General features: G+C 40.9%; 2 long non-coding RNA genes across 2 annotated transcripts in view; one reads left to right on the plus strand and one right to left on the minus strand.

Annotated features, from left to right (window-relative positions):
- Positions 1-748: 748 nt before the first annotated feature.
- LOC122459281 overlaps positions 749-22,487 on the minus strand; it is a 62,271-nt gene continuing 40,532 nt past the window's right edge. The window contains exons 2-3 of the long non-coding RNA XR_006279848.1: positions 6,330-6,394; positions 749-1,809 (exon numbers count right to left, since the gene is read on the minus strand). This is a non-coding gene — a long non-coding RNA (uncharacterized LOC122459281). The remainder of the gene's footprint in view (positions 1,810-6,329; positions 6,395-22,487) is intronic.
- On the plus strand, positions 9,159-20,731 carry LOC122459280. The gene is made up of 3 exons (XR_006279847.1): positions 9,159-9,331; positions 18,656-18,777; positions 19,934-20,731. It is a non-coding gene; the product is annotated as an uncharacterized LOC122459280 (long non-coding RNA).

Below are 22,487 nucleotides of genomic sequence, written 5' to 3' on the forward strand. Positions count from 1 at the left end.
AGCAACAGTGACTCTACTTAATGCTTTGGGTTTTCTTTTAAGATAGCAGTTTTATCTCCTTCAGTGCCCTCACTCCTGGCTGAACAAGAGAGAAATTGTTGTTTGCAAAGTTTCTTGAGGTTTACTTCACACTCTTCTTCCACTTTTTTTCCCGGTCTCAGATATCAATAGCAAAATTCATACAGTATTGAAAACATTTATTGGAAACAATCCTGGTACTCAGCTTATGAGCAATAAGATGCACTGAACAAAATATCCATAGATCTTTATTTAAGGCAAAATTTGATTGCCACAGACCATCCTTTGGGCTTCCTTGGCTCTGCTCTTATGGATATTAAATCCTGAACCTAGAAATAAAGGGAACTTAGTTTCATGTTAGGAGTGGAAGACTCTAGAAGAACATTGAACAGACCAACTCATGTCTATGAATGAGCATGTTGAGCTGTTTTAAAAACATTGACGGCTGGTGTGCAAGGGCTGTGATTTTGGGAAAACAGCAAGGTGAGGGAGGGAGAAAGTGTCCAGAAGGGAAAGAATGACAGAAAGAAGAGTTTCTTCGGCAGATGGGGAGAAACCTCTGGAACTGAGTCTTAACCACAAAAGCTACTGAGAGCCTGCAGCATGATGAGAAGACAGAGCAAAGTAACACCACCACTGGACATGGGCTTCAGAGAGAGGAGCATCTTCTGGGCCCAACTTTAGTCACAGAAACAATTAGGGTTGACTACATTCTGATGACATTATTATTTAATGCATTTAAAGGAACAGATGTCCATAGTGTATAAATAAACTCATTCAGAGAATCATTCAATTCATTCATGGAATATGGATATAGAACACAATAAAGACCTATCAGTTCATCTTGTTGTTCCCCCATCATTCCTCTTACTATACTTTCCAATTCTTCATTTAGTCTAGTTTTCGATGCCTGAAGCAATGAGGGTTCTGCCACTTACTTTGTATTACTGCTCTTTAGTCTTACAGTGGACCTAACATTAGAACATTTTCCCTCAAGTTCAGCCTAAATGGTCCCCTTTTGTAGTTTCATCCTAACAGTCCTACTAGAGCTGGTCAAAAGATGCTGGACATTTTTTGTCATGTTTTCCTTGAGATTTTGGAAATGTTCAACCAGCTCCAACTCCTAAATACCCCTTTTTACTACCTTAAATAATTCCTCTACATCCTTACAATTTACATCCTTTCAGACAGTTATGCCTTTTATTTCGTCATCAGTTAGCCAAGCTGTATAGTTTTCTTGTTATCATTTCTTATATGTTCATCCATCCAGTTCACCAATACTTTGTGTTGTTCTCTCTGAATTTTCTCCAGTCTTTCTGCTGGTGAGATTCTGAGAAATACATATGCTGATCAAGGTGTGACTTTAAATGAGCTAGAGAAGAAATCTCACTTCTCTTCTCTGTGATGTGATGTCCCTGTCTCTAAATACAAATAATGCATACAATGTTTTTATGATCCCTTCCACTGCATAAAAGTGGACCCCTGACTGATCACAGTACCTCAGCTAATGGCCCACTACTCGGCTATAGCAACTTAGAGAAAAGTTTGCATGAGATAGTTTGAAACAAACATAAGCAGAGCCTTTTTCTCAGCATATTTTGTGTCTACATATCAAACTGCTATTTACTTTACATTTATAGTTATGCTGAGGCTACTTGTAACATGCTGTTCCTTTGTTTAGAATGTTGGCTCTAAAAGGTGCCAGTCTTCAAGACAGATGTGTATTGTTCTTAATTTCCTTCTGGCATATGTGCCTCGTAGCTGTAATATTCCCCATCCTGCCAGATGCATCTAGGATGTGACAACACAATTGTTTTAGTAAGATGTGCAAAGATTACCTAGTCTTAATCTGTCCTCCTGGGTTGCTTCAGTATTTTCTTCTGTGGCTATGCCTAACACTCCCCCAGTCTGCCATAAATAAGATTTCTGGAACTCTTCAGCACTTCCTTCATTTTTCTCAATTTACAAATGTGTTTTTGCTTTGCCTGTCTGGAGTGATGTTGTCAGTGGGAATACTGCTACTGTTCTCACAACCTTTAAAACTTTTAAAATGTGCCCTAAATCCCTGCAAGATGGCTGGCTCATTCCACATTGGTATATGTACATATCACAAACATGTAGGTCTCAATCCAACTCCTATTAAAGGCAATAAAAATGTTTCAACTGAGTTTAATGGAAGCTCTGTTGAGCTCTGTTGAACCTGATTCAGTAATGTACTTAAGCATATGTCCAACTGTAAACACGTGAGTAGCCCCAATGAATTTAGTGGGGCTACTCAGATGTGTAAACACCATAATCTGGGCCTTAATGCATGTTGGATTAAGGTATTAGAGACTACTCCCACTGCATCTGATACTGTTGGGGAAGGAGGACTACTGGGAAGAGACGGGGTCCACCTGACCAAGGAAAAAAGCATTTTCAGACACCAATTCACCATCTAGTGCTTTAAACTGGGATCAAAGGGGGCACGTGACAAAAGGCTAGAGGTAGGTATTAAAATAAGATGACATTAACAGAGGCCTAGATATTGTGATATCATGGTAAGGATTTACTATAAACCAGGAATTCAGGAAGAGGACGTGGATGAGGTATTTCTTGAACAAATAACAACTATCCAGAACACAAGATCTAGTAGTAATGGGGAAGTTTGTTATTATATTTACTGCTTTGCATTATATTCAGCAGCAATGCAAGAAACCTACAGGCCTGAACCCTGTAAGACATTAGCTTCAGGAAGTTAGCATAAGGCTTGAGGCCTAGGCACTTTGAACAGATAAACTTTGCACAAATAAATAGAAAACCCCAAGTATTTGGGAAGCTGAAAATCAGACATGCCAAACCCATGAAAAAAATGATAATAAGTTGAGATCATTGATATACTAACCTATAAGAAAAAGACACTCCAACATTAGTAAGGTCAGGAAATACAAATAAGGAAAATGGGGAAAATCCCCTACTGAATATGCATTGAACATAATGGGGTTAGCGTAACGTATTATAAAAAGGCATCCAAGCCAAGGGGCGATAGAGAGAGATGTATTCCTTTTGAGGTGCCAGAATGATGGCCATTGTGGACGGAGAAGGTGATGGTGATATGGAAGATGATGACTAACATTTCAGGTTGTTCTATATGGATGTGCATCCCGTAGTATCTCTATCTTTCTTACTGTATTGGGGTGTTTGTGACGGTGCTAAATGTATTAATTAACTCTATTTGTAAATATAAAAGGGTTCCTATAGTGTGAGTGTTGCAATTGTGCACATCGGGATTCCCAACTATATAATAATTTGAATAATATTGAATCTGATCTTGGGGAAAGAACCTAACAACCCTCAAAGTGATAACTGGGGATTCTTAAGTAATCAATATAATTACTACATAATCTAAAGATCAGGCAACAACTTTAATTAACCATACATATATTGGAAAAGTAATACAGCAAAACAAAAAACATCCAATAAGTTATTGGAATATGTTGGGGATAACTTTTTGTCTCAGAAGGTGGTGGAAGTAGCTAGAGGGATAGCCATTTTAGACTTGATTCTGACTAACAGGAATGAATTGGTTATAAATCTGAAGGCAATTTGAGTAAAAACAATCACAAAAGGGATAGATTTCAAAATTCTAAGGAAAGGAAGAGATGAGAGCAGCAGACTAAAGCCAAATAGACTTCATAGAAGCAGACTTTAACAAACTCAGATAACTGGTAGGGAGGGTCCCATGAGAAGAAAACCTAAGGCAAAAAAAGTTCAGGAGAACTGACAATTTCTCAAAGGGACAATATTAAAGGCACAAGTGCAAACTATCCTGATGTAAAAGAAAGATAGGAAGAATAGTAAAAGGCCAATGTGGCTCCATGAGGCTCTTTAAAAGACTTGAAAATCAAAAAGAAATCCTATAAAAAGTGGACAAACTCCTAGACGTACAAAAAAACAGCACAGGCATATAGGGACAGAATCAGAAAGGCTAAGGCACAAAATGAGTTACACCTACCAAGAAGTATAAAAGGCAATAAGAAGAAGTTCTACAAATACATTAGGAGCAAGAGAAGATGAAGGAAAGTGTAGGTCCGCTGCTTAGCAGGAAGGAGAGGGAATAACGGATATCAAGATGGCTAAAGTGATTAATACCTATTTTGCTTGGTCTTCACTAGAAAGGTTAATTGTGACCAGTTACTTAACCCAATTAATATTAACATCAAGGAGGAAGGAACAAAAGCCTGACAGGAAAATAACAAGTTAAAGAATATTTAGAGAAATTAGATGTATTCAAATTGTCAGGGTCTGATGAAATTTATCCTAGGGTATTTAAGGAACTAGCTGAAGAAAATGGAACCATTAGCAATTACGACTGAGAACTCATGATGGGCAGGTGAGGACCCAGAGTACTGGAGAAGGGCAGGGGACCTAGGGAATTATAGACCAGTCAGCCTAACTTCAATACCTGGAAAGATATTGGAACAAATGATTAAATAAGTTGTCTGTAAGCAGCTAGAGGACTATAAGATAATATAGCCAACATGGTTTTGTCAAGAACAAATCATGCCAAACCAACCTATTCTCCTTCTTTGATGGGCTTTCCCTGAACAAGCGGCGGACCAGCTTTGAGAACCACTGGTCTAGATTAAGTTGCTGTAAGGTAGATGCACAACTGCTTGAAAGGAGTAATTATTAATGGTTTGCTGTCAAACTGGGAAATGTATCCAGTGGAGTCTCACAGGGATCTGTCCTGGGTCTGATACTGTTCAATATCTTCAATAATGAGTCAGATAATGGAGTGGAGAGTATACTTGTAAAATTTGTGGATGACACCAAGCTGGGACGGTTTGCTAGAACTTTGGAGAACAGGTTTAGAATTCAAACTGAGTTTGACAAATTGGAGAATTGGTCTGAAATCAACAAGATGAAATGCCATAAAGACAAATGCAAAGTCTTTTACTTGGAATGGAAAAAAAATCCAATGAACAAATACAAACTGGGGAATAACTGGCTGAACAGTAGTATTGCTGAAACAGATCTTGGGTTTATAGTGGGTCACAAATTGCCTATGAGCCAACAATGTGGAAGCATTGTCAAATGCTTGCAAATGTCATTGCTTGCAAATGAAGCATTGTCAATTTACAACAGGTGAGATCTGGCCCAATATTGCACAGTTCCTATACACATGTTCAGTTTAGCATTAACTCTGTCCACTTTTACCTTTCTCATATACTGAAGTTCCAGTCAGAGTAGCTAATGGGAGGACACTGGGCCACATCCTCAGCTGGTGTGAATTGGTGTAACTCCACTGAAATCATCTGAGGCTCTAGTCCACTATGTTTTACAGGTTTCAGAGTAGCAGCCGTGTTAGTCTTGCAAAAAGAAAAGGAGTACTTGTGGCACCTTAGAAACTTTTGGTTTGGGGGAAGTTACAGCAAATGCAGTCATTTATCTTATATCCCTCTCTGTATATTTTTACAAGTTGCTTATGCCAAATATATTTTTATTTAATTTCGTTCATCCATGGAAAAAAGTCCCTGTCTTTAAATAAAATGGTGTTTAAGCACTTTAAAAAAGTAGAAGACTTCATGAAAACATATAACTGAAACTGTATCCAGCACAGTCTTTTTCTTTTTTGGGGAGGCGGGGGGGCATGGGGAGGGAAAGATGTAATGGAAGTGCAATAAATGTGTGTGTGGGGGGGGGGGATTTGCTGTGACAAATGATTAAAAATTTACAGCATTAATAAATGCTGTGTCCATAACCTATCACTTCCAAGTTCAAACTGATGGCCAAATTTCACCTTTGGATATTTCCAGGGGACAATTCAGCACCTCCTAGGCAACATACAACCTTAAAATAGGTCTGAACCTTTTGAATAAGAGTGGTTCATACACATCGGGCCGAAAGCAGAATTTGACTCTGAGCACTGTGGAATGTATCTGATTTTCGAATCTGAAAAGTGATGGTATTTCAACTTGAAAGAAACTAGGGCTTAAAAAAATGTTTTAACCATTAGAATATAAACCAGACTGCTTGGTAAACAGGTGATCTTATTAAATGGGTGCTGGGGAGGTGGGGAGGTTTCTGAAAGACACAGAGCAAACAGAAAATTAGCCCCATGATTACACAGTTAAATAAATGGTAGCGAGCATCTCCCCCACCCTCTCTTAGGACAACTTTGTTATTTCAGTCTGTCATAAATTTCCATTATGATCAAATGAAACACTGAACACTGTCATTTTAATGAAATTCTTTGCAGCTGAATTTCGCTCTGTCCAGTGGTTAACATTTGCCGTGTTTCTTTTAAAAGCTAATTTATAGTGCCTTACCTGCTATATTGTTCTTGTCTCATTTTCCTTTAACTACTGAGGCATTATGATCTTCCACAATGACGCTGTATGAAAAGCAATAAACATATTAGCTAAAGTTTAATAATTCTCTCTTGGCCATAGGTCTTAATTTCAATTCAACAGTCAATGCTCTCTGCATTGCAATACCATGATACTAAATACCTGCTATCATTTGCAAGACACCATCATGTTTTTATTAAGCACCCTTTGCTGCTTCATGTAACTCTATCAAATTAACAGGTTTCAGAGTAGCAGCCGTGTTAGTCTGTATTCGCAAAAAAGAAAGGAGTACTTGTGGCACCTAGAGACTAACAAATTTCTTGAATTACTTATTTCCTGGGAGTAATTTAGCACGACTAGCTCAGAAAAGTGCTGAGAAAAAAAAGCACTGGTTGGCTTTTGCCTCAAAGCACCAGAGAATCTGTGGCAGTTCTATTGAGAAGTTCTGCAAGCTTGACTTTTCTCCTAAACTGTTGCTATGAAGATATTTTCAGAAATGAAGACTCAAGATGACAGATGTTTGTTCTATTCATATATGTTAGTTTTATGTAGTTGATGTTTCTTTGATAAGAGATTATTTGGGCATTTGCAAAAGCATTAGATTTTCATGGTATTTTCATTTTGCTCTGTCTTAGGTCCCCCATCATAAGAGTATCGGAGCACCTCACACTCTTAATAGATCTACCCCTATGACTAGGGGAGCATTATCATCAACCTCATCCCCAATGTACAGATGGGTAACTAAAGGTACGTCTATCTACACGCTCCTTTCGGTGGTGTGTAGATACACACACTGCATGTCACCGAGTACGTGTACAAAGACAGTATAGACGGTGAGGCAGTGCTTAGGCGAGCCTGAACTCTGTGGGTATGTATCCTACATTTGGTTCTTGACTCTGGTCCGCAGACCGCTAGGGGTCCGTGGATTATGTCTAGAGGGTCCACAAAAGACTTAGACTGAAAACTGACTGAACGGAATTCAACTATATATACAGACAATAGATTTCCTAAGGGGTCCACACCTCCATTCGAAGGTTTTAAGGGTCTGCAAATGAAAAAAGGTTAAGAACCAGTGCCCTGAATGGCTCTCTGCTGGCCCAAGCAATGCATCCCCAATCTATACTGTGTCTGTTGCCTCCCCACTGACACAGATTTTTCCTGCTGCAGTGAAAGATTCCAGCAGCAGGGGAAGGTTCTTGCAGCTCCCCGTCAGAGCCTTTCATTTATATATGTAGCTACACACCACAGCATGGACACAGCCTGCTTTTCAACATAGTGTTCAGCTACCCTATGTACCCTATGTACTGTCACAAGTGGTGTGCAGTCTACACTGAGGTGTCAATAAGGGAGCTTTTGGAACTAACTGATAAATTAAATAGTAATAAGTCATCAGGACCAGATGGTATTCTCTCAAGAGCACTGAAGGAACTCAAATATGAAATTGCAGAACTACTAAACGTGCTATGTAGCCTCTTGCTTAAATCAGTCTCTGTAACAGACAACAGGAGGGTTGCTAATGTAATGCAATGTTTTAAAAAGCTTCAGAAGCAATCCTGGCAATTACAAACCAATAAATCTAACTTCAGTACCAAGCATATTGATTGAAACTATAGTAAATGACAGAATTATCAGACACACAGATGAACACAATTTCTTGGGCAGAGGAGGGGTGCTGGAAGTAGAGGTGCCAGGGGTGTAGCAGCAACCCCCAGCTTGAAGTGTTTTCCAACAGCTACAGGGTTTACAGTTTTGTTCAATGGCTTTCAGTAACTCCACTATAAAACTTGTTCCAGCACCACTGGGAAGAGTCAACATGATTTTTTGTAAAGGAAATCATGCCTCACCAATCTATGAGAATTCTTTGAGGGAGTCGTCAAGCCTGTGAATAAGGGTCATCCGCTTATACAGTGTACTTGGACTTTCAGCAGCCTTTGACAAGGTCTCTTACCATTGAACAATCTTAAGCAAAGTGAACAGTCATGGGGGTAAGAGCAAAGGTCCTCTCATGGGTCAGTAACTGGTTAAGGATAGGAAACAAAAGATAGGAATAAATGGTCAGTTTTCACAGTGGAGAGAGGTAACAGCAGATCTGTACTAGGACCAGTGCTGTTCAACATATTCATCAGTGATCTGGAAAGGAGGGTGAACAGTGAGGTGGCAAAATTTGCAGATGATAAAAAATTACTCAAAATAGTCAAGTCCAAAGCTGACTGCAAAGACTTACAAAGGGATCTCACTGAACTGGGTGACTGGGCGACAAAATGGCAGATGAATTCAATGTTGTCAAGTGCAAAGTAATACATATTGAAAAAAATAATCCCAACTATACAGACAAAATGATGGGGTCTAAATTAGCTGTTACCTCTCAAAAATGAGATCTTGGAGTCATCATGGATAGTTCTCTGAAAACATCCACTCAATGAGCAGTGAAATCAAAAAAAGCTAACATATTAGGAAACATTAGGAAAGGGATAGATAATAAAACAGAAAATACCATAATGCATTATATAAATCCATGGTCACGTCAGAAATAAAGAGGAGCAAAAGTAAAAATCTCCAAGAGAAAGCACTCTGTCTTCCCCCTTGGGAGCAGTCCACATCTGGACACAAAATGCTATCTTGCCTCCAGACAGAAAGATTCAAGAAATATAGGCAGCTAAACCAATGATGACACTTACATAGCCACATACATCACAGCTTCCATGGCTCTTCCCCTAGTGTGTTTTGTTGTTTATACACGTTTTGAACAGTGTTCTCCTATCTGGAAAAGCAAAGTCAGTATCTTCTTCACACCGACCTGCAACCATCTCTCTCTTTGGGTTGACTTGTGTAAGTGTTCTTTCTACCAGTGACGCTAACTGATTATCTGATATTCCTAGGGAGTCAAAAGATGTTCTGACAGGACATGTAAGAATATACCTGTTCCCTTCAAATCACAGTGTGTCTAGTGCATCGAAACAAACTCATTTCTGCTAAATACAGTAAGTAGAACTTTTATGGAAAATATACAATAAAAAGAGGGTTAAATCTCCTTAAAGTTGTGAATTGCATGGGATGCAGCGAATTGCTTAGCTACTGTTTGTTTACATGAGGTCTAAACATTGTTTTAATGATGATCCTGTGTTTAAACACATATAGTTTTTGAATAAAGATTAAATCCCAGTCATTGTGATGCCAATAGCAAATTACAGGTGTTTCCTCCATCTACAAGATCACTAGCTTTCACTATTGGTTTTGGGTACTGATCTATCCATAAATATGAACTGAACAGTCCTCCCTACCAGAAACATATATTGTGTTTTCCGGCATGAATGAGGGCAGGGTTTTAAAAGAAAGAAAGAAAGAGAAAGAAAGAAAGAAAGAAGAAAGAAAGAAAGAAAGAAAGAAAGAAAGAAAGAAAGAAAGAAAGAAAGAAAGAAAGAAAGAAAGAAAAGAGCACTCTCTGTCCCACTGCACTACTTAACTATAAAAGTATAGGGTAATCCAAACAAGGGCATTTCAGACATTAAATGCTTTTATATGGCAACATATCCTTTAGAGGCATTCATCTGATTCTGCTTTGGATTGTATTTCTTTTTAAAAAATAGAAGAAATATTTCAAAAGATAACATGAAATGCCATATTTTACACTTTTATAGAAAAAACACAAGGTAAATTCATATGTAAGATGCTCTTGCAATCAGTTATGGTGCTTAATTGAGTTTGCCATCTCTCCATTGGTGAGGTACATTAGTCAAAGCCAAGAAAAATTCAGAATATTATGATTGTCTATTGAAAATGTACATGGTCCCCCAAAAAGGAGCTGCAAAGCTGCTGCTAGTGTTTCATTATCTCAAGTCTTGACAAGCTAACTTTGCCTACTTTAAGAAATATGAGCTGCTATCTATTATTTGAATGAGGTGCAGCAGTGACGGGAGCAAATGCTGCCCGCCTTAGCTGAAGTTGGTCACACAGTCTTCTGCAGAGCATTGCAACCCACAGAGTTCTTAGAGGTTCCCCTATCATAGGCCATCACTGATATCAGTCTTAGACATCAGATGTTTATGACAAAGTAAAAGGTAAACATTGCTTTGCTGAAGTGGGGCCAAAGTGAACTGTACTCAAGCACATGCTTAAGCATTTTGCACACAAAATTTATCCACAACTCGAAATATTAAATAATGTAGCTGAAGCACAAGAAAGAAAGAAATATAGGAACAGGAGTAAATATGTAAAACAAGTAGTAGGCCACAGGACCTTTTTTCTGGAAATGCTTGATGTTAACTCTGCCACCACTGTCTGCAAGCAGCTGCAGTTCCCGCCCTGTATAGTCCATGAGTTGGCAGGTATAAGAGGCCTGGGAAGGCTAAGCCTCCCCAAATGGGGCAAGAAACGCAGGGTGCAGTGCACCTCCCTTTAGAGGGGTGCCAGCCTGCCACCTTTGGAGCATCGCCACTGGAAGCTCTTAAGAAATGGGGATGCCATGAGCGCCCGGACTGTGGCCCCACCTGAGCTCTGCCCTGAGGCCCCACTCCCACTCGGTCACTTCTCCCATGGCCTCACCCGCATTCCGCCTCTTCACACCCCCATCTCTTCCCCCATGGGGAGGAGGTAAAAGAGGCAAACATTGGGTGCCTCGGGAGAGGGGGCAGAGAGACGTGGGTGGGTGACCTCAGGAGAGAAGAAGAGTGAACAGCGGGTGGGAGGGCCTTGGCGGAAGGGGTGGAGAGGCGTGAGCCGCGGGTGGCCTTGAAGGAAAGGATAGAGAGGCGTGGGTGGGGGGCCTCAGGAGAAGAGGCAGAGTGGGGATGGGAAGAGGCAAAGTGGGAGCAGGGCCTCGGGGGAAGAGGCTGAGCTGGGGTGAAGTGTGGGTGGAGCCTCGGGGCAGAGTGGGAGGCAGGGCATGGTCTGGGCACCAGTGCCCCCCACACTTCTAGGGAGCTTCTGGTGCTCACACCCAGCTTCCCCAAACAGAAGAGTCGTGTCACCTATATGTATAGTCCAAACTGAGCCCCTTCTTGGGGATTGCTTTCGTTGGTAATAACACAACAGATATTTCCCCAAACTTGAACATTCCTAGGGTCTTCCCTACAGGACCTCCTTTGTCCAACCTCTAGTTCCTTCTCTCACCAACACATATAGTCCCTCTTCTAGTGGTCTTTCATCCCTAATCTCAGTCTGCCAGCCCATTACACTATCCTGCATGCTTGTAAAATTTTAGGGCCAAAAAAGTGCACACACACACCCCTATGCAAACTAAATCCATATCCAGCCTAAGGTAAACACATGATCAGGGAAACATTTTCGAAGCAGATATGAATGCCAAAAGCAAATGGGGAGCCACTGGAGTTGTTTTCAGCTATGGTTGCCCTCCTATAATACATAAGACAGCAGCAGCATTCTGTACGTACAAGATTTTGGAGAGCTGAGACTTGTGAAACAGAGAGAAGGGAGTTGCAATGGTCAAGGTAAGAAAATATGAAGGCATAAATTAAAAATGCAGCAGAATGGAAAGAGGCTTGCGTTGCAGTGTTGTATATGTGGCAACAGGCAGACCTGCAGGAATGTCTGTTGCTATAGCCTTGGTCAACAGAAGCAAACGAGAAGTCCGAATTGAAATCTGGGATAGAAGAGATGAGATGTTCCTCTATGACAGGCACATATATTCCTCAGACATTTTACGAAAGGAGCTGATGTGAAGCCATAGTTGTGGGATGTCCACACTGCAATTGAAGGTGTGATTTACAGCTCAAGTAGACATTGTCTAGCTAGCATGGCTAAAAATTGCATTGAAGATGCAGCACAGGCTAGCTATGCAAGACTATATCCAGAAGTATATATCCAGAATCCCTAGTGTCCTTGCACAGCTCATGCTGATGTCCATGCCAACGCATTTTCACTGCTATTTTTTAGCATGTTAACTAGATAAAAACTAGCATGGAAATGCCCACACAAGCTGCAAATTACACTTTTGATTGCAATACAAACATACCCTTCGTCAAGACAAAGAATACAAATAGGAAGGAGTCACCCTTTAAAGGAATGCCATCAATTTAAGAGGGCTAGCTAACATCGAAGGCAGAATCTGGAGGGAGATGGCAGATAGAAACTGCCCTCAGCAGACAAAGTATTGATGTGAATGTTATGTAGGACTCTGAAATGCAGCCCTGGCAGAACACCAGGTCTGCATTTGGCCTCTTCTAAGTATAATAGCAGGTTAGCTTTGTTGCTGTGGCCTATATCCCTAACTGTATTACATAAAAAAATTATTGGATTGAAAGATTGCCCACAATGAAATATAGATACAAAGCGAAATGAACCCACCAGCATCTGCAGCACAATGCACTAGATCACGAGAAAGCAGCTTCCCATGCTTCCTACAAACTCTCAGCTATTAGCAAAACAAATATTAAGAATGCGTGAAAATAAATTACTTTTAAGATGAATACAAATAATGGGGTACAACATATGCCTAAAGATTAGTAGCATGTGTCCTTGAATTTCTTGAGTGACTCAGTGTATACCCTGAAGACCAGAGAAAAATGCCCTGTCGAGTGAGAGAACAGAAGTACAGGACTAAGGGTGGACTCATGGGAAGCTTGTTCTTAAAAGGTCAGAAGAGGCTGGATCAATTAACTTGCATGCTTTGATCACCCACGGCCACATCAGAGGATTTTATGAGTCACTATGGGATGCTTCTGGTTGCTATAGTTTTGATTTACTGTAGGTTTCCCAGAAAGGCAAAAAAATCCTATTTTTCACCATCCTGAGATGGTCACTTGCTTCTTTATACGTAAACATATATAATCCTCATTACTTTCTATCAGTATTAATGTAGACCTAAGGGATGCAGTCAGTGAGTTGTGTTTAGCATTGTACTCAGCCCTGTTGTGCTAAGCAGTGTACTGACACATATTGAAAAAGACAGTCCTTGCACCCAAAACCTACATAACTGTTACTCTTTCTCTAGAGTTATCATGCACCTGTGATTTCTGCAACAAAACACAAGAGGCAAATGAAATAAATAAATCGAGAAAGCTGAAGTTGGTAACAGAATAAAGAAATAAAGATATTTTAGCACAGTAACTATTAATCATGGCTATGAAAAACGTTGTAGGGATGTTAAAAGATTTGACTTTACCCTATAAGGATTAGGTTGAGGAAATTCAATCATAGTTAAGGCTGCTGCTCCATTTCTCTCATAACTCACTCAGCAGTGTCTTTGTTCTGCAAGGATATCAGATAAAAACACGCAGTTATATTCTATATCCTTGTGCAACACTCAAGCACAGCAGGTTCAAGTTACTGATGGAATAGAGTGAAGACTTAACTATCAAATGTCCTTATTTTATGGATTGTTATTTTTATGTAGTTTTGTGCCTGTTATTTCCATATGTTTTATCATAATTTTTAGTGGGGATTTATCTTTCAAATAAAGAGACAAATCAATATTTTAGTTGAAATGTATAAGACACTCCTAAAGCCTATACATTATTGTTCTAACAGGCCAAAGTTATCCCTGGTGAAACTCCACTGAGCTCGAGTTACACTAGAAACAAATTTAGCTCATTCTCCATTATGGTCTATTGGGCAAATGTGTACTTTAGAGGAGAGGTGGGCAAACTACGGCCCGCAGGCCACATCTGGCCCGCGGGACCGTTCTGCCCAGCCCCTTAGCTCCTGACCCGGGAGGCTAGTCCTGGCCCCTCCCCCGCTGTTCTCCCTTCCCCACAGCTATGCCGCCGGGCAGGCAGTGGGGCTGCGAGCTCCTGCCGCTCTGAGCAGCATGGTAAGGGGCAGCAGCGGAGCGTGTGCATCAGTGAGGGGGTTGAGGAGGGGACAGTCAGGGAATAGGAAGCAAGGGGTGGTTGGATGGGGCGGAGGTTGGGGGTGGTGGTCAGGGGTCAGGGGGGGGTTGGATATGGCATGGGAGTCCTGGGGGGCCTGTTAGGGGGCAGGCGTGTGGATAGGGGTCGGGGCAGACAGGGAGCAGGGGGGATTGGATAAGGGGTGGGATCCCTGGGGGGGAGGTTGGATGGGTCAGGAATTCTGAGGAGAACATTCAGGGGGTGGGAAGTGGGAGAGGGCGAATAGGGGGCGGGGGCCAGGCTGTTTGAGGAGCACAGCCTTCCCTACCTGGCCCTCCATACAGTTTTGCACCCCGATGTGGCCCTCGGGCCAAAACGTTTGCCCACCCCTGCTTTAGAGACAATTAAATTGGAGATTTTTTATGGCCTGGACTGGAACAGCTCTTTCTGAACTATCAGTTGTTTCAGTACATACTTGATCTTTAATCCTCATATTACTGAAATAGACTGTCCCCTTGGAGATATGTCCTGTTGTGCCAACACACTGTTAACTACCTCATTGTTGTCTTCCATACCAGGTACATGGAGCAAACTGGATCTCTAGCAGTACTCCATGTACCTGTTGCATCTCTATTAAACTGCGAGTTTAAAAGAACAAAACCACATTCCATTGCCACGTAGAAACTAAAATGTATCAAAGTAGTTAAAAATGTTACTTTACAGGAAAAGCCAAACAACATCTACAAGATCTTATCCTGCTTTGCAGAAGACCTGGTTCCAATCCCAGTTCTAGCCCCTCACTTCCTGGAGCAACAGGAAGTGGGAACATTGTCATGGAAGTAATGCTGCCAATTCTGAAAGAGGAAGGCTCATATGCTACAACCATGACAACCCCTGACTGCTGTGGGAAGCTATTTTAGCTGGAGTGGAGCTGGGGCGAGTATAGGAGGTAGAAGAAGGCCACTTAGGAAGCTAGACTGTAATTTTTATAGTTGAGCTTCCTTCATGATGGATGGCCTAAAACTATGAATCTATATTTTAATAAAGGTAATCCATATACAAGCAGAGTGTTATACAGAATAAGCACTGAAGTACAGTATACTCATTTTAAAATTCACATAGTTAGTAGTTCCTATGCCTTCCAAACAGGCCTTGTTTGAACTACAGTCGTAGCTATTATCTATATTAGTTGTTTGGGGGGCGGTGGGGAGGGAAGAAAAAGGAATATTCACATCAGGTGATTCTCCTTCAAATGCATCTTCAATGCTTAAAAAAGTCACGTGACAAATGGCAATCTGGTTCCATGTTTATTTTTCTTTCAGTGACTTACAGATGAAACATGCTGAGTTCACAGGCAAAAAGATTTTTTTTAACTCCAAATCTTGTAAACTCAGCTTGAGATCTGAGTCTCAAATTCGATTTTCTTGCTTCTTGAGCATTATCACCAGTAATAATGGTTCTGCCAAATTATGCCCTCAGTTCCACCTTTGCAACCCCTCTGTGTCCAGAGTGTGCCCTCAAGTAAACCTGAATAGCCACATTACCAGCAATGGGTCACTGGCTCTGTAAGAGCAAGTTGGTAAACAATTCTGTTTATAATGCTCAAGGAGATATAAAACCTGGTTCATTCTCTTTAAGCAGTGTTGACTATGCAGGGATAGCAGAAGAAAAAAGAGGTAAAAATTTGTCTCATCATTAGATTTAGCAGCTTTCACCATGAACACACACATGGTATAGAATGGATGAGTAAGAAAAGTCCCAGGTTAAAGAGTTGTTTTCAAAGTAGAATTGCACTTTAAGGAATAGCATCCTAACAGATATTTTCAGCTAAAGTTAAAGTTGTATAAGGGTTACAAAAACATCTCAGAGTATATTCATTCATTTCTTGCTCCCTCTGACCTGACTGCCATTAAGCAAATGTGACCCAATAAAATCAAATGTGCTTGGAAAACAAAATTTACTTTTGGACTGGAAGCTTGTGTATCAAATTTTAATTTCCAGATCCCTGTAAAGAACAGAGTTATAAACACGCTCAAGATAGGGTTTAGGTGAGAATGAAAATGCAGAAAGACCTGTAAATACAGGGTCTCAGTGGGACAGTGATCCTACTGCACTAACTTTAAACTTCTGGACATGCCGATTCAAGGTCACTCTCAAAAAATGAGACTAGAGGTTTGATGCTAATCTTTATATCTGCACTTCACAAATCCACCACACAAACTGGCATGGAGATGATAGGCAGGAGAGCTGGCTGTATTTTAATGAATCCTTATTGAGGTTACAGGGACAAACCATCCCGATGTGTAGAAAGAATAGTAAATATGGCAGGCGACCAGCTTGGTTTAACAGTGAAATCCTTGCTGATCTTAAACACAAAAAAGAAGCTTACAAGAAGTGGAAGATTGGACAAATGACCAGGGAAGAGTATAAAAATATTGCCTGGCATGCAGGAGTGAAATCAGGAAGGCCAAATCACACCTGTAGTTGCAGCTAGCAAGAGATTTAAGAGTAATAAGAAGGGTTTCTTCAGGTATGTTAGCAACAAGAAGAAAGTCAAGGAAAGTGTGGGCCCCTTACTGAATGAGTGAGGCAACCTAGTGACAGAGGATGTGGAAAAAGCTAATGTACTCAATGCATTTTTTGCCTCGGTCTTCACGAACAAGGTCAGCTCCCAGACTACTGCACTGGGCAGCACAGCATGGGGAAGAGGTGACTAGCCCTCTGTGGAGAAAGAAGTAGTCTGGGACTATTTAGAAAAGCTGGACGACCACAAGTCCATGGGGCCAGATGTGCTGCATCCGAGAGTGCTAAAGGAGTTGGCGGATGTGATTGCAGAGCCATTGGCCATTATCTTTGAAAACTCATGGCGATCAGGGGAAATCCTGGATGACTGGAAAAAGGCTAATGTAATGCCCATCTTTAAAAAAGGGAAGAAGGAGGATCCTGAGAACTACAGGCCAGTTAGCCTCACCTCAGTCCCTGGAAAAATCCTGGAGCAGGTCCGAGATAACTGGCTCTGTGGATGAGGGGAAAGCAGTGGACGTGTTGTTCCTTGACTTTAGCAAAGCTTTTGACACGGTCTCCCACAGTATTCTTGCCAGCAAGTTAAAGAAGTATGGGCTGGATGAATGCACTATAAGGTGGATAGAAAGTTGGCTAGATTGTCAGGCTCAACGGGTAGTGATCAATGGCTCCATGTCTAGCTGGCAGCTGGTATCAAGTGGAGTGCCCCAAGGGTCGGTCCTCGGGCCAGTTTTGTTCAATATCTTCATAAATGATCTGGAGAATGGTGTGGATTGCACCCTAAATGACACTAAATTGGGAGGAGAGGTAGATACGCTGGAGGGTAGGGATAGAATACAGAAGGCGCTAGACAAATTAGAGGATTGGGCCAAAAGAAATCTGATGAGGTTCAACAAGGACAAGTGCAGAGTCCTGCACTTAGGACGGAAGAATCCCATGCACTGCTACAGACTAGGGACCAAATAGCTAGGCAGCAGTTCTGCAGAAAAGGACCTAGGGGTTACAGTGGACGAGAAGCTGGATATGAGTCAACAGTGTGCCCTTGTTGCCAAGAAGGCCAATGGCATTTTGGGATGTATAAGTAGGAGCATTGCCAGCAGATCGAGGGACGTGATCATTCCCCTCTATTCGACATTGGTGAGGCCTCATCTGGAGTACTGTGTCCAGTTTTGGGTCCCATGCTACAAGAAGGATGTGGAAAAATTGGAAAATGTCCAGCGGAGGGCAACAAAAGTGATTAGGGGACTGGAACACATGACTTATGAGGAGAGGCTGAGGGAACTGGGATTGTTTAGTCTGCGGAAGAGAAGAATGAGGGGGGATTTGATAGCTGCTTTCAACTACCTGAAAGGGGCTTCCAAAGAGGATGGATCTAGACTGTTCTCTGTGGTAACAGATGACAGAACGAGGAGTAATGGTCTCAAGTTGCTGGGGGGAGGTTTAGTTTGGATATTAGGAAAAACTTTTTCACTAGGAGGGTGGTGAAACACTGGAATGCGTTACCTAGGGAGGTGGTAAAAAAACTTCCTTAGAACTTCCTTAGAAGTTTTTATGGTCAGGCTTGACAAAGCCCTGGCTGGGATGATTAATTGGGGATTGGTCCTGCTTTGAGCAGGGGTTTGGACTAGATGACCTCCTGAGGTCCCTTCCAACCCTGATATTCTATGATTCTATGATCTGTTCAGGAGTGGAGGCACAGTATCAGAGGCATGTGAGAGGCTAAGCGAACAGAAGACCTTTATGAGAAAGCATTTTCCATGCGTATACAAAAAGATAGATAAGAGTAAGCTGATAAATAATGAGCCAGTATTCCATGCAACATAGCTGACATATGTGTGTAGGTTTTGAGAACATCTACATCTGGATGATTATTGTAAGAGAAAAAAAACAATACTCACGATTAGAAGACGAACTGACCAACCTATTTTGAGCCAATACTGGTGGTAATAATGAAAGCAGCCACATTATGACATAGGATCATTTGTCTTTCCTTAGATTTCTATGAGCCTGGGGCAGGATTTTCAGAAGCACCAGTCCCCATTTTAAAAGTGAACCCCTGGACTGCTACTGCAGCTGCAAACAGCAGGACTTGGCAGGAGCAATCACAACAGGCTACAGTAATTTACTCCCCTACCAGTTATCCCTGGAGTTAGATCCTTGGAGTAGTTTGAAAATAGGGAATAACTAACTCCCTGCATGTTTAAAAGTTTAATTTTAATATATTCTTTAAAAATTGCATTTACACAGTGTTCCTCTGATCATCAAGTTGGTTTTAAAGCAGGATGGAAATTGGTTTACAATCCCTGATATTAGGCTTCTGATATGGTTGTGTGAGAAATGAGAGCACTTTTTGGCTGCTTATCAGCGGCTCTGAAATGCTCTATTTCAATTAAAAACAGTAAACTGAAATACAGTTGACAGTGTATATATGGTGAGAGCTGCATCTTATCACAGGAACTTCTAAGAATTCTTTGCCTAGCAAACTAGCCCTCACTTCTCGCTCTCTGTCAGCAAAGGGGAGAGTGAGGAGCAGGCTAAAACTTCAATCAAGACCAGATCCTAAATTAATGTAAATCAGCACTGCAGTCAATGGAGGCTCACCAACTGACACTAGTTAAGGTTCTGGCCCTAAAAATATGCAGGTAGATCAAGTAGTAATACTTTACCATGTGCATCTATAGCACTGGTAAATCCTCGCTAAGAATATTTGGTTTAATTCTAATCCCCAAATTGCAAAACATAAGTAAAGTTAAAAGAAAAATATAAACTTGCTCCTACTAGTAGTTATGAGTAAAGGAAATGAAATGAGTAAATGAAAGAAACACTGAAGGTTTTTATTTAATCTGCAATTTGCAGTCTTGGAAAGAGTCTGCAAGCTTTCAAATCCTCTGTAGTTAATTTCAGTGCAAGCTAAATTATTATTTTCAATTTCCCATCAATGCCAGGGCTGGGGAACCTTCAGCAGATATTTCTGAAAAGATTCATGTTACCTCACAGGAACTTTCAGAGATCACTGTAATCTGCTTCATTTTACAGCACACTTGCATTCAGTGTACACAGGAGTCCAAAACAAACTATCTCAGAAGAGAAGACAGAGTTTTGAACAGGGACAGAAAAAAAACATGTCTTGATTGACTGTCTGGGCAAGATTGCTCAGGTAACAACATATGTTTAAGAATCGATTTGATGCTTTTGGGGCGTATTTCAGAGACATGAAAGCAACTGCTCATATTTTCAGGTCTATGATTCTCTCTTTCTTCCCTTCTATTGCAGGAGTCTGAACAAAATATAAAATCACAAGAAGATAACTGAATAGATCTCAGAGATTTTTGATGAACTTCAACAGTGGGGGGAGAACAAAGTTGTTTAAAAGTAGGGTGACCATCCATCCCGTTTTGGCCGGGACATCCTTTTTTTAATCCATAGGCAAGAGCAACCAGGACAAATGCCCACCTTTGTCAAAAACATGGGGTACAGAGGAATGCGTGAGGGGTGAGCAGAGATGGGGGGGAAGGGCTCTAGTGCGCAGGAGGTCGGCAGGGTTTGAGCAACCAGCGACAGTCTCATGGGGTGGGGGGTGGACACCTCGGGTGAGCAGCTGGAGCTAGCCCCACAGGAATGGGGAGGTGCTCAGGCCAGACCCGTGCAGTGTCCTGTTTTCCCTTTGGGAAGTATGGTCACCCTATTTAAAAGGGTATTGAAAATAAATGCAAAGACTAGCCCAGAGTACTGGAATTGAGACAGAGCTGGGTTCATTCCAGAGGGCCATAGGAATCAAATCAAAACAAAACAAAACAAAAAAGAGAGGAGATCTGGAAAGGCATTCAGAAAGTGAAAAGTAATATTAGAGAGGATCAAGAAGTAGCTGGGGGCAGGGGAACTTTAGAAAGACTGAGAGAGCATTAAAAGAAAAAAAGGCTTCCAATTTGGAACCAAAATCAATGTCTTACACCTTGATGATAAACTTGAAATTTGACCTCACAGTGAACATAGATAAAGCCATTCTGACTAGTAATTACCCAAAGTTGACAAGGCAAGACTGCAGAACCAGTCGCTGTGGTATGTGAATTAATATTTTCAAATAGATGCCACCATTGCTGGCTGTTTGGTGGCCTGTGTGAACTGACCTGATGATCTCAGTTCTCTTCCTAGTAGATACATGTCCATATCACAAAGACACAGTGACAACAACTGGTGTAAATTAGGACACCTGCTAGCAGTCTCAGCAGAACCCAAAGAATGCAAAGATATGAAAACTGGGCTACCTATCACTGCAGAAGACATTTCTCCAGGACATGGTTAAGAAACATTTTTGGAGCAGTATAAGAGGAAAGATTGAACTGCCACTGCCTACAGAGTACCTATACTATGGATAAACAAAGGATTTTAGTTTCCAGATCTGTCAATCCAGAACTTGGTCACTAGCGCTAAACAGATTTAGGAGGAAAGAAAAAAAGTATATAATGCTTGCACTTCATTAGGTCTCACCAGACCTTCCTCATCATACAGTGCATTTTAATTCTACTTAATTATAAGGTATACTTCTCAGTTTTTAACTCAAATTTAACTCAGCCCATACAAACCTGGCATCATCCCACTCTTTACTCTTAATTATTGACACAGAAATGCTGATTCATAAAACTGAGGTTATAGAAAACTTTTCACAGTGTGCCATATGTTACAGAACCCTTCATCTTTTCAAGTTTCACCTCAGATATGTAGCATCTAGTCCCTCATTTGTGGTCTGGGTCACCACAGATTTTAAAGGTCAGCATTATACATTTGGTTGTAGGCAAGTTGAGAACTATGTTCCACGCCTATGCAGTGGAACATAACTAGATTCCTATTCCCCAAAGAGGTGAATGGAAATCAGTTGAAGCAGGGTTTTAGCTATCTGGATAGATAGCATACAAACATTAAAATATATATTTGCTAAGAAGTGGAAGGGTACACTGTTTACAAGCTGAAATCCACTGAGTGATCCATAGCCTATAAGAAAGAGAAGCTGAAGTCATGCTGTGGGAAGTAGAAATACCAGGCTGTTAAATGGGGTTCTTAGAAATACAGTAAGAGAATGGAAATAGAAAAATGTTAGGATGAAAGTTAGATCGAGAAAGTGAAAGCAATAGTCTGAACTCCCAGCAAAAAAACTTAAGCATCAAGCTGTGAACATTTACTTTCAAAATACTCTTATAAGCAGATTTTGATCTGAGTTTAGAACTGTATCAACCTCCATTTCTGGAAGGTCCTGTATATCAAATGCTGATTTGGAAGTACAGTGTGGTAGACAGTCATTTTCCTCATTTGGTTCAGAAAAGCACAAATAACCAGAATGATATATAAATTTAAATTGTCACTGTCTTGCAGTTATTTTTAGTAACTGCCACAAACCTGAGCTTTGGTATTTAATGAACATCCCAGGCAACCTACCCCGACTAAACACACAGTGCATTTTCAAAGCTGTAATTTCATGAAAACAAAATGCCTGGAGAGAGAGAGAGAACAAGCTAGGACTATTGTTTTAATATCATTTTTAAACTATAGCAACAGGAAGGTTGAAATAACCCACCCACCCACTCTTCACTGGATATCAAGAGGTTCAATTAACCTGATTCTGCACTACTGAAATCAATGGGTGTTTGCCACTAATTTCTCATGGGAGCAGGATCCCTACTCTTCCCTGTCAACCATCATCCTTTATTTCACTTTCCTGTCCATGGCAATCTCTTTCCCCAAGATTGTAAATTTCTTCAACCCTTGGTTTAACAGTGCTCCCCAAGTTAATCTGCAGAACAATTTGGTACCCTTAACACATAAGAGTTAGTAG

This window comes from Dermochelys coriacea, chromosome 3 (genome assembly GCF_009764565.3).
Source record: "Dermochelys coriacea isolate rDerCor1 chromosome 3, rDerCor1.pri.v4, whole genome shotgun sequence".
NCBI classification, from domain to species: Eukaryota; Metazoa; Chordata; order Testudines; family Dermochelyidae; genus Dermochelys; species Dermochelys coriacea.